Source organism: Zootoca vivipara, chromosome 2, assembly GCF_965207765.1.
Source record: "Zootoca vivipara chromosome 2, rZooViv2.hap1.1, whole genome shotgun sequence".
Taxonomy (NCBI): Eukaryota; Metazoa; Chordata; class Lepidosauria; order Squamata; family Lacertidae; genus Zootoca; species Zootoca vivipara.
Window position 1 is genome coordinate 96,221,209 of NC_142584.1, and position 18,228 is coordinate 96,239,436.

At 43.6% G+C, this 18,228-nt stretch overlaps 1 protein-coding gene across 1 annotated transcript in view; it reads left to right on the forward strand.

Moving 5' to 3' along the window:
- Positions 1–18,228, forward strand: part of SUCLG2 (succinate-CoA ligase GDP-forming subunit beta) — a 216,954-nt gene that overhangs the window by 163,906 nt on the left and 34,820 nt on the right. The gene's annotated exons all lie outside the window — the stretch shown is intronic.

An 18,228-nucleotide genomic window follows, 5' to 3' on the forward strand; every position in this document is an offset into this window, starting at 1 on the left:
AAACCTTACCAGGATTGTTTAGTTCCTCCAGCTCTCTAGAGGTTTTCCTCTTCAGCCCCTGATTGAGTATGTGCTCTGTGGATTGTGAAAGATTTGCCTTTAATCAAAACTTTCATATAGCCTTATATACTTTTTTCGTATTGTGTGTTACTTAGAAGAAAACCTTATTTGGCAGCGGGCTATTTTGTTTTTATCATGAGTCACAGAAGTCCTTTGAACTAATGACAGTTTTTTAAAATTACTAAACCCGAACCATCTACACTGTAAGTTTAACCTGTATATAACCCTTCTTTGTAGGTGGTTAACAAATAATTAATAACATAATTAACAATAACGACCTTTAAAAGGATTTAAGATATATATGGCAATTCATTGAAATGAACTCACTTGCAGGATTTGAGTAATACATTACAATGAACAAATACAAATGGTAAATACAAATATGGAATAAGAGGTTAAGAATACATTAGGAAATAAATTTATTTTACCATGGAAGGTACATAAAATTATATGGAGAACAGAAATAATATACTCTAAACCAGAAAGGGAAGTTGGGGGAAGTCGTGGGGGGGGGGTTAAACTGAAAATGTAAAATGTAATTTTCTGAATACTGTATGTTAAAATTGGCTGAAAATTTTCAATAAAATTATTTACAAAAAATAATAATTAACACATGCTTATGAAGAAAGGCATTGTTTGCCACACAATGGGGGATGGAGAAGTACTCAGTTGAGCAGGGCTCCATATATATTGGCACCAAAACCACCAGATCAGGAGAAGAGCCTGATTTCCTAGTATAAAGCGGATCTCCGGAATAATTTTTTCCATGAAACGATTGCTCTCAGTTTACAACTGATTACCCATTTTGTTTTCAAACCAATATACTTCCCAATATATATCTTGTCCTAACTGTGATTTAGACCTCAGGCACATCAAGCAACAAGATGCTCTGACTGTCCCCATTTTTAACTAGATGCTCTGGAAGAAGCGACTGATGTGGGTCTCCTCAAACCTACAGCCTATGATTGATTGATTGATTGATTGATTGATTTGGTTGGTTGATTTCATTTTGTATCCTGCCTTTCCTTCAATGGGTTCAAGGCAGTGTATGTCGTCTCCTTCTGCCACCATTTTATCCTCACAACAATGCCGTGAGGATGGATTGCTCGTTGGTGAGTGGTCCAAGGTTACCCAGTGGGCTTCATGGCCGAGTAGGGATCTCCCCATTCCTACTCCTGGTGCATTTTAAAGCCCTCTCAGCTGGTTGTCAGGACTTAAAAGCACGGTGGCTTGTCTAAAATGGCCTGTCAGGCCTGATCAGACCCATGAGCCAAATTTTCCCTGCTCTACACAGATGAGCCACAGACCCACTGAGAGTCAATATTCACCTCATACTTTGCAAAATGAGTTATTACTATAGAAAGATTGCAGTTACAAAAGCAGGCCCAGGATCTCATGAGAGACAAAAGTGGAATTATAGATAAGCAGATGTACAAAATTATATAGAAAGCAGTAACTATGTACATTCTGTGTAAGCTAAGGTGGGAGAACCTGTGGCTCCCCACACTTTCTTGGACTCCCAACTCCCACCAGCTACAGCCAGAATAGTCAGTAGCTAAAGACTATTAAAGTAGCCAAGCAACATCTTCTAGCATAGCCTGAGGAAGTACCATCCACCATGGGCCTGCCCATTAAAAAACAAGGCTAGAATGAGACACTAGGGTGATGTCCGCGGTTTCTAGAAACTCTTCTCATTGTGAGACTTTTGTGGGTGAGCAGGGAGTTTGTGGGTGAGAACCTGGAAGCTAAGAGAGAGGAAGGAAAATTAATGTGTCAGAAGGAAAGTGAACTTGTGTGTGTGTGTGTGTGTGTGTGTGTGTGTGTGTGTGTGTGTAACTTTGTATTAGTATAACATTTTTATATGTTGCTGTGTATTTTCATAATATTTTGTTCAAGTTGTCTGTTGTTGCTTCAGTTTTTTGTACGCAGGTTAAATATATCTACCTCTCTTTCAAATCTGAACCAGTGAAGGTGGTGAAGGTCCTGTGTGAGTATCTGGAGGCAGTTGTAGGATGGATGGCAGCTAACAGATTGAGGTTGAATCCTGACAAGACAGAAGTCCTGTTTTGGGGGGACAGGAGGCAGGCAGGTGTGGAGGACTCCTTGGTCCTGAATGGGGTAACTGTGCTCCTGAAGGACCAGGTGCGCAGCCTGGGAGTCATTTTGGACTCACAGCTGTCCATGGAGGCGCAGGTCAATTCTGTGTCCAGGGCAGCTGTTTACCAGCTCCATCTGGTACGCAGGCTGAGACCCTATCTGCCCGCGGACTGTCTCGCCAGAGTGGTGCATGCTCTGGTTATCTCTCGCTTGGACTACTGCAATGTGCTCTATGTGGGGCTACCTTTGAAGGTGACCCGGAAACTACAACTAATCCAGAATGCAGCAGCTAGACTGGTGACTGGGAGTGGCCACCAAGACCACATAACACTGGTCTTCAAAGACCTACATTGGCTCCCAGTACGTTTCCAAGCACAATTCAAAGTGTTGGTGCTGACCTTTAAAGCCCTAAACGGCCTTGGCCCCATATACCTGAAGGAGCATCTCCACCCCCATCGTTCTGCCCGGACACTGAGGTCCAGCGCCGAGGGCCTTCTGGCAGTTCCCTCACTGCGAGAAGCCAAGTTACAGGGAACCAGGCAGAGGGCCTTCTTGGTAGTGGCACCCACCCTCCCACCAGATGTCAAAGAGAACAAAAACTACCAGACTTTTAGAAGACATCTGAATGCAGCCCAATTTAGGGAACCTTTTAATGTTTGATGGATGATTGTATTTTAATACAGTGGTGCCTCGACTTACGAATTTAATCCGTTCCAAAGGCACCTTCGCAAGTTGAAAAAATCGTAAGTCGAAAAACGCCATTGGAAACGTGATTTCCCATAGGAATGCATTGGAAACGGAAAAATTCGTAAGTCGAAGCAACCCTATCTAAAAATTTGTAAGTCGAAAAATTCCTATCTAAAACCGCCGCGGGTTTTTTGGGGGGGATGTTGAGACATTCGTAAGCGCGCGGCCATTACCCCCATTCGTAAGTCGAAAAATTCGGTTGTCGAGTCGTTCGTAAGTCAAGGTACCACTGTGTTTTGTTGGAAGCTGCCCAGAGTGGCTGGGGAAACCCAGCCAGATGGGCGGAGTATAAAGAAATTATTATTATTATTATTATTATTATTATTATTATTATTATTACAGTATTAAATAAGTGGTATAGAAATTAAATAATCAATCATACTTGCTATGCTGAGACACACTATGGTCCATCTATTTCAGCATTCTGTCTTCTGTGGTGTCCAAGAGCATCCATCTGGAGCCCCCTGGCTAGCGATGTCCATTTGCTGCTGTTAATCTCGCATCAGTCTGCATCCAGGGGCCATGATGCAAAACAGCCTATCTTAAGCTACTGATTTTAGGGTGCGAATACGCACTAGCAGCATGTTATGATACTTTCAGCTTTTGCCGTGTGTATGCTTGGAGGGCCCCCCCCCAAAGCCTTCGGCAGGGCAGGCGCTCCAGGGGAGATGATACTTAGGCTATAAGTAAGGTGCTGATTGCCCAGTCAGTCAGTGCTCTGAGGAATGTAGGACTTCACAGATTGATGCTTGACAGAATAATTAGAAAACTGTCACTTGAAGTAACCACTCCAGTGTTCCCTAAAGAAATGTGGCTAAGCCAAATGTGTGCTGTCCAAATCTAGAGGTTAAATGTTCAGTAAGACAAAACACAGCCTGTCACTCGAGGAAATTGCTTCAAACATGCGGTGAAAGTGATGCCCCCACCCCTCTCAAAAAGAAGTAAAAAAAATATAACCGCACAGCTTATTGAACTTACCTGCTTTGAGATCATGTCCCGGTATCAAAGGGATTCCTGGATCAGCTCCGACTTAGATAAGATGTGAAATAATATGGGTGCTGCGTGGCATTGTTTGCATATTGCAAACAATCATTTAAATGCTTGCGTGTTTATATATCTTCTATCCAGCGGAGGACCTCTAGCTAAGTTCTTGGAGCTCCGCCACTGATTAGAAGCAGGCAACATGAGGATTAGGGATGGGCACTGAAATTCTGTAGTGGGCTATGGAATTTTTAAAAAAGTGTCCTGAATCCATTCTCCGTCATGCCCTTCACTTGCAGGTGGTAAAGTCAGGGGGCATTAGACCCACCCACCCCCAGCATCAGACAGAAATGTCCTTTCCGTGATGCACTTTCATGTACCAGTTTTGCACCTGGCCGTGTTTGCCCTTTGACGTTCCAGGGCATTCACCAGGTGTATGAGGGCTAGTAGCATTCTTTCATGGCTGCCAGCAATCTGGCGGTTTGAACACTTACTGTAGCATAGATAAGATATTTTCAGGAAGGGAAACCTTTGTCTCAGATGGCAAGGGAGGAAGGAACCCTGAGAGTAAAAAAAAGGGGGGGAGCCGCCGCAGCAGGAAAAATGACACAGAAGAAACAGTATCTGTAAAATATTTTGAAGATGTAGGAAAGCATAAAATTGTTGCTACTTGTGCAGAGAAAATCTACATAGTTTTCATCTGTATGGACACCCTTGGGCTTAGAAGTCATACCAAGAGCTCTGTTCATAAAATCTCTTTAGGGCCTTGTGCTGTTCCACTTCATACTTCTCCCATAATTTTCCTTCTGCCACATAACCAATTTTCCACACATGTTTTATACGCGTATTTTTATCACAACAAGTGTAAGCAAACTTTACCTTGAAGCTATTATCCAGTTCAGATGATTTGTTGGGTGTGTGTGTGTGTGTGTGTGTGTCCCTTTCCTCCCCGAATTATATCACAGTGCTACTCTCTCTTAGGCTTAAAAAATAAATCCATTTTTCCCTCTTGTAAATATTTTTAAAGGTCAGGGTGAATTTGATATTTGCCATTAAACTTTACTGTGCACGCAAGTTGCTTTTCAGCTTCCAAAGTGTTGCCCAGAATTGTCTTGACAAATAGTAAAACTTCCTTGCATAAACATTGGGAGGGGGAAGGGTTGTAGAGGTTGCACCTATTTATCCTTATGAACAAATATGGACATCTTCGTGCATAAGAAATGGGTGTTGTGGTGGAGCTACACTGACCGTCAGGTCTTGCAAAGCCTAGAGCACAGCTCTCGACAAGCTCTGGCTGCCAGCTGTTTCTTGTGCTTTGCAGATTGTTCCTTTGATGTCATTGTGATGTCAGGTGGGCAACCCTGTCCATCTGTCAAACTTGGGCCCACTGGATCTGACCCACTGCAAGGATCAAGCTCTCCGCTCCTGACTTTCCTAGTAGAAGTTATATTCGAGATCAGTATCTGGTTTCTTGTTGAACGTTTTATTCTCGACTCTGGTGTTTAGGAACTTTCTTTTGTTTTACATGAAAGCTCGAAGAAATTGCAAATGCCCAAGCCATAACAAAGTTACCTGTGGCCTTTCAGAACTTACTGGACTACAACTCCCGTTCGTCCTATGATACGCCACGCTTGCTATGGCTGATGGGAGTTGGAGTCCAGCAACACCTGGAAGACAAGACTTTCTCCATCCCTGCTCCAAAAGGCCACTTCCCTCAGTGTGGGAAGATGAGAAGGTGTGCCTTTGAAAGAGGAAGGGTCAAAGCAATGGAAATTATTATTATTATTATTATTATTATTATTATTATTATTATTTATACCCCGCCCATCTGCCCGGGTTCCCCCAGCCACTCTGGGCGGCTTCCAACAAAATATTAAAATACAGAAATCCGTCAAACATTAAAGCTTCCCTAAACAGGGCTGCCTTGAGATGCCTTCTAAAGGTCTGGTAATTGTTGTTCTCTTTGACCTCTGATGGGAGGGCGTTCCACAGGATGGGTGCCACTACCAAGAAGGCCCTCTGCCTGGTTCCCTGTAACTTGGCTTCTCGTAGCAAGGGAACCGCCAGAAGGCCCTCGGCGCTGGACCTCAGTGTCCAGGCAGAATGATGGGGGTGGAGATGCTCCTTCAGGTAACAAAATGAACCTGCCTGAATCTGCCAAGCTCAAGCTCAAGCTGAGCCATATGGACAAAGAGGCATCCTACTTAGCCTTATAAAGATTCTTGCTCTTTCTCTTAACAGCAATGCTTTTTGTCTAGGAACAGTGTTATACTTTTCTCAAGGGGCTGCTTACATGCCCTATTGCAACAGTCCTTTGTGTAGGAGTGATGATTTGGGACTCTGAAGCAAGTCCTCCTTGTCATTATTGACCTCAGCCTGCTGAGCTCACATGAGATGGGCGCCTATTGCTGCCTACTCTGTCTGTGCCCCTTGTGCATCTTTGTGTGCATTTGGTTCCCCCCCCCCAAAAAAAGCATTTCGGCACCCACCATTTTTATCTGAAATCGATGGGCACTTCCATTCCTTTTCCCCTCTGAAATATCAGGCCCAAGGAGGTCACTCAATATCAAAGGCTAAATTGGAAAATGTAAACCCTAATGATTTCTCTACAGACACATGTCAAGTGAGTAACAGAACCAGGTATTGATCTTCCGCGTCTCATTCAGTACTCCTCTTTTGGCCACTTCTTGAATATTGAATTTGGCCTAATACCTTATGGTTCTCCTTCCTCCCCAACTGCCTATATCCTTTATTTTTGGTCTCTTGTCACAGCTTGTAGGAGGACCATTAATGTGATTACATACGTGTTTAATTCTACGTAGCGTGATTTTGTTTTTCCTTTTCCAGAAAAGGTGTGTGTGTACAGTATGTATGTGGGTTAGCCTCATCTTACATGCAACCACCACAACAAAACAGTAGGCATTTTGATGAGCAAACCAGATACGATGGTCAGTGGTGGCTTGTGCTCATTTGGACTAGGAGGGGAGAAGACTGAGAGCCAGCTAGAGCCAAGCTAATTCTATTTTTGGCCCCATCCTCCGCCTACAAGGGAAGCACTGAGACTAAGGAGGAGAAAGCTGACAGGCAGGTAGGGGCTGCGGTTTGGTCAAGTCGCTTTGGTCTTACCCAGCTTGTCAACTGCAGTGAAATGCAGTCTTATAAAGTAGGAGGAAAAATTACTTTTTAAGATTTAAGGCCTGGGAAATAAACAAGTGTGATGCCTAAGCAGTAACAATTCAGGCATTAAGACATTTCTTAGGGATTAATGACTAGCGTGGAGGAGCTGATGGCTCAAGTATAATTAAGGGCAATTAAAGTCAACTGATCACCAGTCTCCAAGGAGTGGCTTGCATTCAGCTCACCTTCGTTATTGCAAAATAAATATCAGGGTGGTAGCTGAGCACTCTGCTGTGTGCCACTCATGGACCTTTAAGGGGGGATGGGCATGCTGCAGCCACCCAGGCAGCCATTTTTACTTTGCAATTGAACTAACTACACTGAGCTCCTTACTGGTTTTCATACCACAACTCCTCCATAGCCGCCCCATAGTTTCTCATATTCTCGTTTATAGACCATTAGTCATGGTTTTCTTCTGCGTAGGTTCTTTCATTGTTGCAAGTAAAGTATAGGGCATACCATAGCACACCTTCCCCCATACCTGCCAAGTTGCTGTCGGAGAAATAAGGGACCGGCCGGAAGTAGCAGACCGGAAGTAGCGCTGCCGCCATTTTGGAACTGGGCGGAGCATGCTCAGAAGTGACTTTTGATGCTGCTTTCCCCAGTTCCAAAATGGCTGCCACGCCAGAATAAACCAGGAAAAAAAATCGGTTTTTTAAGCTAGGAAGAGCTGGAAAAACGGGGATTTCCCGGGGAATACGGGAGACTTGGCAGCTATGCCTTCCCCCAAAAGACACGTGCGCATACACACATAATAATGATTATTTTTTGGGTGAGACTTCAACTGGAACTCCAGAATCCACATTCTGATCTCCTCCATCCCTGGACACACAAAAAAAGTACACAAATGTTCTGGGTACTTCCTTTTGGTACTTTCTTTGTTAACTGGCCTGAAGATTTCCAGGAGAGACTGCTGTTGGAGGAAGTTTCCCTACACGTCTCATATTAGAACCCGTGGTCATCCAATGGTACCACTCAATGTTAGGAGATTCAGGACAAACAAAAGGAAATACTTATTCGCCCAGTGCATCGTAAAACTGTGGAATTTGCTACCATAAGACACTGTGATGGCCAGCAACTTGGATGGCTTTCAAAACTGCTTAAATGAATTCTTGGGGGAATAAGGCTGTCAATCACTCCTGGTCTTGATGGCCTCCGGGATCAGAGGCACCATGCCGGCTTCTGAATACCAGTCGTTGAGGAACAGCAGCAGGAGAGGGCTATTAAGCTTATGCCCTGCTTGTGGGCTTCCCATAGGCACTTGGTTGGCCACTGTAAGAAACAGGATGGGTTTTGGAAGAAGCCTGTGTGTGAATTAGTTTTACATATGGGAGATCAGTGCACGCTGATCAACGCGTAATCTTCACAGAACTGGATTGACCTTCGGTGAGATCCAGCAGGGCTTTTCTTAATGGTACAGTAGTCCAGGCTTGAGCGCAGCAACTAGCTTTGGTGCTCCTGGCCCTGTCTTTTCATTTTCTGAGGATTTTAAGCCCCTCTACCTTTCCCCCAGTTCTTAAAATGCAAATATTACACACATATATAGATATATGGGTTATTTTCGCATTGCATTATTCATAATACCTGCTTAGTAGCTTGAAATTAAAATTCCTTTTCCTACCGATTTTGCCCCGTTCTATTTGGCAAACATTGATTTCCTTCCCACCCTCCGTGTCTCTAATGGACCTTGAAATTACCATGTCCTTTTCAGTTTCCTTCTCAGTGCACCATCATTGCCTGTGTTGCCGTAGCTCTCCTAATTGTCTCTTAGTTTGGCAAACAGTGTCTCGGACTAGATCAGCAGTTCCATGCAGGCATCTGTGTATTCTAAGGAATCGTCTACCCACTTTGATTTTCAGGATATGCTGTCTTCATCTGTCGGATTAAAGTTCTGCCATTCTTTTCAGCGTTTTCCCTTCCTTTTCTATCTTTCTCTGTGTGTGTGTTTGCGTGTGTGTGCATAGTTTCTGAATTACATGAAAAAGTGGTGCGTTTCAGTCAACAAAAGAAATAAACACCATGGACTAGCTCCACAGCTGATGGAGATTAGCATAACTCAGGAGAAATTGCTGGAGCTAAAATGATTTCCACGGCAGAACATCTGCCATTGTGTCTCGTTAATTTGTGGGGAATCCAATTGCAACTTTATCCTCAAGCAACCCCTCACCTTTATTGTAGGGCAGGGAGGAGGGGGGAAATCCAAAGTAAAAGTGACATTTTATAGGTTCACGGCAAACAGACTGAAATGGAACCAATTAGGCAAATGTCTCCTCAATTGAAGTAATCCATCCGTCAAGTTTAATTGGTTAGACACACGCCCTCTTCGCTGTTAGTGGAAGTGGTGACTCCTATTCTGAACCGTATGGCAGGCTCGGTTCACGCCAGTTCACATAATGAACTGTCTTTTGTGGTGAATCTAGACTAGAGCTCTTTAGGCTAGAGGTGTTTAGTTCAGGCATGTTTGCTCCATCAGGAAAAATGCTCCCTTCATATAGAGAGAGCTAGCATGTCATGAATTCAGCAGGTTCCTCCCATCCCCAAATGAGAGAAGCATTTAACCACACATTTCCTCACCATGGGCCAGATTAGCATCACAGGCAAGGTCAAGCCTGGACATTCCTTGGATTCTGCTGTGTTTGTTTTGTCAGGGTTAGGAGCATCTCTAAGAGCTCGTCTCTTTTGGAAAGACTTGTTTCTTACCACGAGTGCCCCAGGTATATGCCAGTTACACATTTTTTGTGTGTGCAAAACACTCTCCTGTCGCAGCTGATTGTGCAAAGTTCCACAGACAACCACATAATGGAATTGAAAACAGAGGGGGGGGGGAGAGAACAATGAACAGCATCACAAAAGATGCTGTGTTTAAACATTTCCTATAATGCTTCCTAAAGAAGATTTTAGATTCGGTGAGTAGAATTACAGGGGAAATGAGCAACAAGGCAGCTGAGCCTTTCAGTAATGGCAAGTCCCACACAGTTATCCAACAAATCAGAAGAATTACGTCTCTTCCTTTCAGGTTTTGCCTGCAAATGTAAGATTTTACAGCGTGCTCTTGGGTGTCTGGCATGGTTAAGATGTTGTGTGCTCTGAAATAGATTTCAGCACAGATGGGACAACATGGTTACAGCAACCATTTCATGAATACGTTTCATGACCTGACTATAATAGCAAAACCCTAACAGTCCCTGCCCACACAATATGTCCAAAAATGATGCTCCAACGCAGATGTCCCCACCAGGCTAGAGTGTGCATTCTTGGTTCATCTTATGGAGAGGCTGCTGTTCAGCTAAATCTGGCTTCAATTCTTCACTCCCGTTTGGGAAACTGTGTGTTTTCTGCATAACACCACGGGATTTCTGAAGACAACCCCCCCCCTCTTACCAAATGAAAAGCATCAGCATTCAAAATATTGGTACTATGGCAATTACATCAAGTGGAGAAGCCAGAGAAATGGGGCTGTGTCAGAGATTAACTCTTCACAGAAAGCATACAGTGAAGGGAAAAAAGTATTTGATCCCCAGCTAAATTTGCCCGTTTGCCGTCTGACAAAGAAATGACCAGGAAAAACCCCAGAAACACAGAAGACAAAAGTCAGAGATTGATGTGCATTATAATGAGTGAAATAAGTATTTGATCCCCTATCAGCCAGCCAAATGTCAGGCTACCTGGTATCTTCACTGTATGTAATGAGCTGAGATTAGAAGCACCTGCTGTAAGGGAGAGGTCTTACCTGTAATCCCAGCTCGTTATGGTACCTGTACAAAAGACACCTGTCGACAGATGCAATCAATCCAGCAGATTCCATAGTAGCCACCATGGCCAAGACCAAAGAGCTGTCCAAGGATGTCAGGGACAAGATTTTAGACCTGCACAAGGCTAGACTGGGCTACAAGACTATTGCCAAGCAGCTTGGTGAGAAGGTGGCAACAGTTGGTGCAATTATTCGCAAATGGAAGAAACACAAAATAACTGTCAACCTCCCTCGGTCTGGGGCTCCATGCAAGATCTCATCTCGTGGAGTTGCAATGATCATGAGAATGGTGATGAAGCAGCCCAGAACTACACGGGGGGAACTTGTCAATTATCTCAGGGCAGCTGGGACCATAGTCACCATGAAAACAGTTGGTAACACACTACGCCATGAAGGACTCCTGCAAGTTCTCCTTGCCCAAGACAGCACATGTACAGGCCCATCTGCAGTTTGCCAGTGCACATCTGAATGACCCTGAGGAGAAGTGGGTGAAAGTGTTGTGGTCAGATGAGACCAAAATTGAGCTCTTTGGCATCAACTCAACTCGCCGCGTTTGGAGGAGGAGGAATGCTGTCTACGACCCCAGAACACCATCCCCATCGTCAAACATGGAGGGGGACATATTATGCTTTGGGGGTGTTTTTCTGCTAAGGGGATAGGACACCTTCACCGCATCGAAGGGACAATGGACGGGACCATGTATCATCAAATCTTGGGTGAACACCCCCTTCTCTCAGCTAGGGCATTGAAAATGGGTCAAGGATGGGTATTCCAGCATGACCCAAAACACACAGCCAAGGCAACAAAGGAGTGGCTCAAGAAGAAGCACATTAAGGTCCTGGAGTGGCCTAGCCAGTCTCCAGACTGTAATCCAATCAAAAATCTGTGGAGGGAGCTGAAGGTTTGAGTAGCTACACATCATCAGCCTCGAAATCTTACTGACTTGGAGAGGATCTGCAAAGAGGAGTGGGACAAAATACCTCCTGAGATGTGTGCAAACCTGGTGGCCACCTACAAGAAACATCAAACCTCTGTAATTGCCAACAAGGGTATTGCCACAAAGTACTAAGTCATCTTTTGCAAAGGGATCAAATACTTATTTCACTCATTATAATGCACATCAATCTCTGACTTTTGTCTTCTGGGTTTCTGAGCCGAAATCCCTATCAATAGCACTCATCTTTCTAGGTCCAAAGTTGCCATTCTGTTTATTACTGCAGTGATTGGCATGGTGCCCTAAGGTTGCCATGTATTACGCACTCTGAGGTGGAACATCCAACATTTTAAAATGGGATGGACTTTCCTTCTAAAAATGCCTAAGAAGCTTCCTGCTCCGCTCTACTCTTCACAGTCTTATCCTCTCTTCCTCTGTGTCTTGCTGAAGACATTACTAATGCATTTGTAAAGAACTGCAAACAAAGGTCTAGACCACGTTTTTGATTTAGCTCACCAGGTCCACTTAGCATACCTGCAGTTTTCACTATGCAACTTTATCACAAGCTATTTTTGTATACCTGGCAACTTGTAGAACGTCTGCCTGTCGTTAATACATTTTCAGGCGGTCCACTTCCATTTGCTGCTATTTCCACAAAACAACATGGCTCCCGCTTAGTTAATGCATTCATTCATGGTTTTTCTATTCCCTCTCTTTCTATACAGCTTCCTCATTTTTGGCCTCCTGCCCCAGCCCCGCATACCTGTCAAGCATAAAGTTCACTCTTGCACTGCTGAGGTTGGAATTGTTTAAGTAATCCATTAGTACATTCTGTAATCCGGCCGTGGTGAAAGGACTAGAAATCTGTGTAATGGGTAGTGTATTGTCCGAGGCAGTACCACATTCACGTCCAAACTCTGGGTCAAACTCGATGTGATGTTAAACATGTCTCACTAACTGCCTGTCCTGATTATAAAAAATATGAAATAGCAATTGCATGACAACTGGAGGGTGCGAGATTCAGATCGTGACAGCAGGGAACAGGAGCTGTCTGCTAAAGATGTATTGTTATTATTATTTATTTATTACATTCATATACCACCTTTATCTTCTAAGGATCTCAAGATGCTGGGGCAACCCAGTCAGATGGGTGGGGTACAAATATTATTATTATTATTATTATTATTATTATTATTATTATTATTAGGTATACAAGGTTCTTCTCCCCATTTCATCCTCACAACAACCCTGTGAGGTAGGTGAGGCTAAGAGTTTTTGACTGTTCCATGGTTACCCAGCGAGCTTGATGGCTGAGTGAGGATTCAAACCCTGCTCTCCCAGGTCCTAGACCAACACTCTAACCATTACGCCACACTGGCATAGTAGTAATAGTAGCAGGGAAATGGCACACACCTTCCACCAAGACTAGGATGCCAATACAATTCTATCCCTACTTTAAAGAGAGGGGGAGAATAACATGACAGGCAGCAACGTGTTGATGTTTTGTCTAGAGTGTCCGTATCGGGTCTCTACAGTCCAGGGGGTGGAGAAGCAGGTGTTGCTGGGGTCTGCTATATCGGGGCTTTTATATTTTGTGTTGTTGTGTTTTTACATATTCTTTTGTTTTGTTTCCTTCAGAACAAAACTGAAGCTAGTAGTCGGGCAAACGTTTTGGAAAAATCCCATCAGTTCGTCTCTGTTTACTAATTTGGGGATTGTTGGTTTGTTTGTTTGTTTTGAAGAGGCTGAATAATGCACACCAGCACCAAGCAAAGTTTTGAACCGTTGCCCAGTCATTCGCGGAGAGAATTGGATTGGGTAGCTCAAGTTTAGGAGCTAATTCAAAAGAATTTTCCTGTCTCTGACGGGCAAGGGATTATAAATGGGTCTATCTGTCGGTTGCAGACACTTAGACAAATGACAATGTGAAACAATGATAATGAATGTATTATCATTTGCAGTTATTCCAGAATAATTTTGTCGTCCTTTGCAGAATTCAACGGAGCTCTAAAATTAAACTGATGCTCTTCTCTCCTCCCCCCCCCCGCCTCCTCTATGACACAAATACACTTCTTGCTTTTCACATATTATTATTTAGCCTGCTTGTTTGTCAGAAAAATGGCCATTGGGTGAGATTAGGTTTCGCCCTGGGATGAGTATCGGCATGCAGGGTGTTCAGGGCTGCATGTGAATTTGCCACCACAAATAGCAAATATTGTGTGGATTCGTTGGTATTGATGTGTACAGTCGACAACCATTTTGCACAGAGGTTCCATTCCCGGGCCCCGTGCACATCGGAGGAGCGTGCATAAGTGTGTTATGCCCTGGTCTGTCCCACCGCCATTCCACCCTTTTAATGATTTGTTTAGTGACATTTTCGGGTCACTTCCAGGTTCGGTGCCATACGTGATTGTGCAATTGTGTGGCATTCGGATGCCCATTAATCAGTTGCTGTCTGTGTTGTACATGGCAGGTAAGGCCTGCAATACAATGCAGCATGCCCCCCCCACACACACCTGAAGAGGAATGCTTTCCCCTTCCTCCCCCACAACAAACACTCTGTGAGGTGAGTGGGGCTGAGAGACTTCAGAGAAGTGTGACTAGCCCAAGGTCACCCAGCAGCTGCATGTGGAGGAGCGGGGAAGCGTGTGTGGAGGAGCGGGGAAGCGCTGCGTGAGGCATTCGTCTAGCGAGACATCACTGTATTTAAAACTACATATCAGTACGTTCTCCACAATTTTCATATCTCCAAGTTATCCATAATCTTTGTTACTTTACAAGTGATTCTTTAGAGTCCAGCTAAGGTTTTGATTTGCTTACAAAGGGCTCCTAGGTAATGTGTGTGTATATATATATCCCCATTCTTTTTTAAAGTTCTTGTCTTCTTGGTTCCTGAGTCTCCCAGTTAGTTTTGCCATTTTGGCGTAGTCCAGCATTTTGGCTGGTAAAGGATTGTTTCTATGATGTAAGGAAAACTCCTTTTTAAAATTTCGTTCCTTGTATGGTGTGGGGATGGGGGGAGGCGTAATCTGGATGATGATGGTGAGGATGGTGATGATTTTGAACTTCACTACACACATCCTTCAAACTCCATTCTGCCCCTCCAGGTTACATACTGTAAGCTGCTGGGGGCTTGAATGGCCTACTCATCCCCACCACCACCACCACCACCCCTTGTTTTTTCTCCTTGCATGTCTCAAAATCTTACAGGTCCCCATAAGCCCATTGGGTCTCAAAAATAAATAAATATTCTGTTATATATAAAGAGCATAATATGAGCCTGTTGGTTCAGGCCAGTGACATCCCTAGTCCAACATTCTGTTCTCCCAGTGGCCAACTAGATGCCTATGGGAAGCCTAAAAGCAGTGGTATGGCACAGCAGCACTCCCCTCCTTTTATTTTCAGCAATTGATATTTGAAGCATACTGTCTCTTAACTGGAGGAAGGAGGTCATGCTTCTGCATACGCGGGATAGTCCCTTATGTAGGAGCCACAACCTTATTTTTGGCTGGCTCTGTTTCACTGCCAAATGGATGGGGCACCCCACCTCCTTAGTTACAGGTGAAACTCGGAAAATTAGAATATCGTCGGAAAGTGCATTTATTTCAGTAATGTAACTTGCTGTTTTTTTATTTTTATTTTTACAAATGCTTTATTTTGGAAATTCCACAGTAATAAAAGAAATAGTAACAATAATACAGAAATAAACTAGTTACAGGTAGGTAGCTGTGTTGGTCTGACATAGTCGAAACAAAAAATAAAAAAAGTTCCTTCCAGTAGCACCTTGTTGTTGTTGTTGTTTAGTCATTTAGTCGTGTCCGACTCTTCGTGACCCCATGGACCATAGCACGCCAGGCACTCCTGTCTTGCACTGCCTCCCGCAGTTTGGTCAAACTCATGTTCGTAGCTTCGAGAACACTGTCCAACCATCTCGTCCTCTGTCGTCCCCTTCTCCTAGTGCCCTCAATCTTTCCCAACATCAGGGTCTTTTCCAAGGATTCTTCTCTTCTCATGAGGTGGCCAAAGTACTGGAGCCTCAGCTTCACAATCTGTCCTTCCAGTGAGCTTTCCTGGTATGAGCTTTCCTGTGCATGCACACTTCTTCTTTACTTTCTGTCTGTGGCTGTCAAGCCAACGTACCACACTGTGATACAATATGAGAGGACACTCATAGAAGGAGGTCATCAATTGTTGTTTAACATTGTTCTTTCACAAGACCCTGAGGAAATGGAGTCTCTGTTGGGCCTTCCCAGTTGGCACTTGGAAGAAGAATTGGTGCCTCCAACCTCCCCTCTCCTCCCTCCTCTTGGATGTTGTCAATATAGCATCCAGTGATAATATCTCAAAGCACATAAGAACTTTGAAACTGAGTATCAAACTCTTCTTTTAATAACGTCCTCTAATCTACTAAATATTTGTTCTGTTTATTCCCAGGTATTTTTTTCTATTTTTTTCTTTTTGCCTTTGCGGTAAGAACTCAAGTCATTTTTAAAAATTATTTTCAAAGCGAGTTAATTTCCTCAGAAGCTAAAGGAGTTACGGCAGCTCTCTCAAAGAATTCATCTTAACCCTTGACCTTTAACATTTCTGCCCCGCCAGATATTTGAAAGAGTTTTCAATTAATAAAGGGTTAGCTTCTTAGCGGTGAATACAGATGGAGAAGCCTGCAATTAATAGATAACCTAAAACAATAATTTTAATAGCCCATGATAGAGAGCGTTTAATATGTGAGGGGATTTTCTTAGTTTAAAACAAAACAACGGCTGAGCGAATGCGGGTGAGATTAGCAACATGCATCAAGGGTATGGCATTGTTCCTGCTGAAAAGAGCCACACATGTGTAGATAGTTGATAATGCAGATAATTATTCATTTGTATATAGCTGACTTTCACAATGGGAGAGGGGCTACAAGTTCTGTTTGTGCTTTTCTCTATGCGGTCTGAATTAGATAGGGAAATGATTAATTACAGAGCTATATTTCTTGTCAAGTCATGAATAAATATGTTTAGCATTAGTATAGCTGTTTACAAACAAGGAAGTCGCGTACTCGCTAAAGATTTGATTAAAAAATTGTTTTTTTTTTTAAAAAAACAACAACCCAACGTTCAATTCATCTCACTAGTCTCTGTAGAAAAGATCTTTGCATTTGTATAGTTTGGCACGTTGTAATTAAATGGTTCTTAAACATTTTAATTAGACCGAAGGGTAGCAGGGAAGTCTGCACTTTCTGTGTGAGCGCTCTCTCAGGGCGCCACCGAGCAGAGAGCGGCTTGCAGATGTGCCTCACCGTTGGGGGGGGGGTGTTGGAGGGAGGTTGGCATGGTTCCCGTCGCATCGTGACACGCCTCCTTACCCTGGCCTTTGACTGCGAATTCAGATTTATGCACTTGGCTGGAGGGGGGGCGGGGAGGAAAATAAAGGGGTTGGGTTTGCGGCCTAAAAACATCGGCTATCCCACCCACCATTGCACTCGACTTGGGCGAGCGTTCGGAAGTGCAGGGAGAGTACACGTGGCCTTGGGAGAGCAAAGAGAGTGTGTTTTGACCATACACATTACCCTGGTGTAAACTGAGTTGGCTGCACAGTGGTACCTCGGATTACAGGTGCTTCAGGTTACAGACGCTTCAGGTTAGAGAGTCCGCTAACCCAGAAAGAGTACCTCAGGTTAAGAACAGGATGAGAACAGAAATCGTGCGGCGGTGGCACTGGGAGGCCCCATTAGCTAAAGTGGTATCTCAGGTAAAGAACAGTTTCAGGTTAAGAATGGACCTCCAGAACGAATTAAGTTCTTAACCCGAGGTACCACTGTATATATTTTCAGGACAGGCTCTATTCCTGTGTTTGCAATTTGTTTTAAATTGGTGTCAATACTGAACTTTAGACTGATGTTGTTTTGAACCGCCCTGAGATGTGCGAGTATAGGGTAGTATACAAAATAATGATAACAACAACAACAACAACCCACCCCCAGGACCTTAAGGTGAAGGGCAGGTAATAAGATTGTATTATCATTATTATGAATAATAGTAATCCAGTGCTACTACAGTGGTACCTCGGTTTACAAACACAATTGGTTCCGGAAGTTTGTACTTAACCTGAAGCGTACTTAATCTGAAGCCAACTTTCCCATTGAATGTAATGGAAAGTGGATTAATCCGTTCCAGACGGGTCCGCGGAGTACTCAACCTGAAGCGTACTTAACCTGCAGCGAACTTTCCCATTGAAAGTAATGGAAAGTGGATTAAACCTTTCCAGACGGGTCCACGGAGTACTTAAACTGAAAATACTCAAACCGAGGCGTACTTAAACCGAGGTATGACTGTACTGGTGCGATGATAATAATAATAATAATAATAATAATAATAATAATAATAATAATAATAATAATAAATTTATTACTTATACCCTGCCCATCTGGCTGGGCTTCCCCAGCCACTCTGGGCGGCTTCCAACAGAAAAATAAAATACAATAATGGATTAA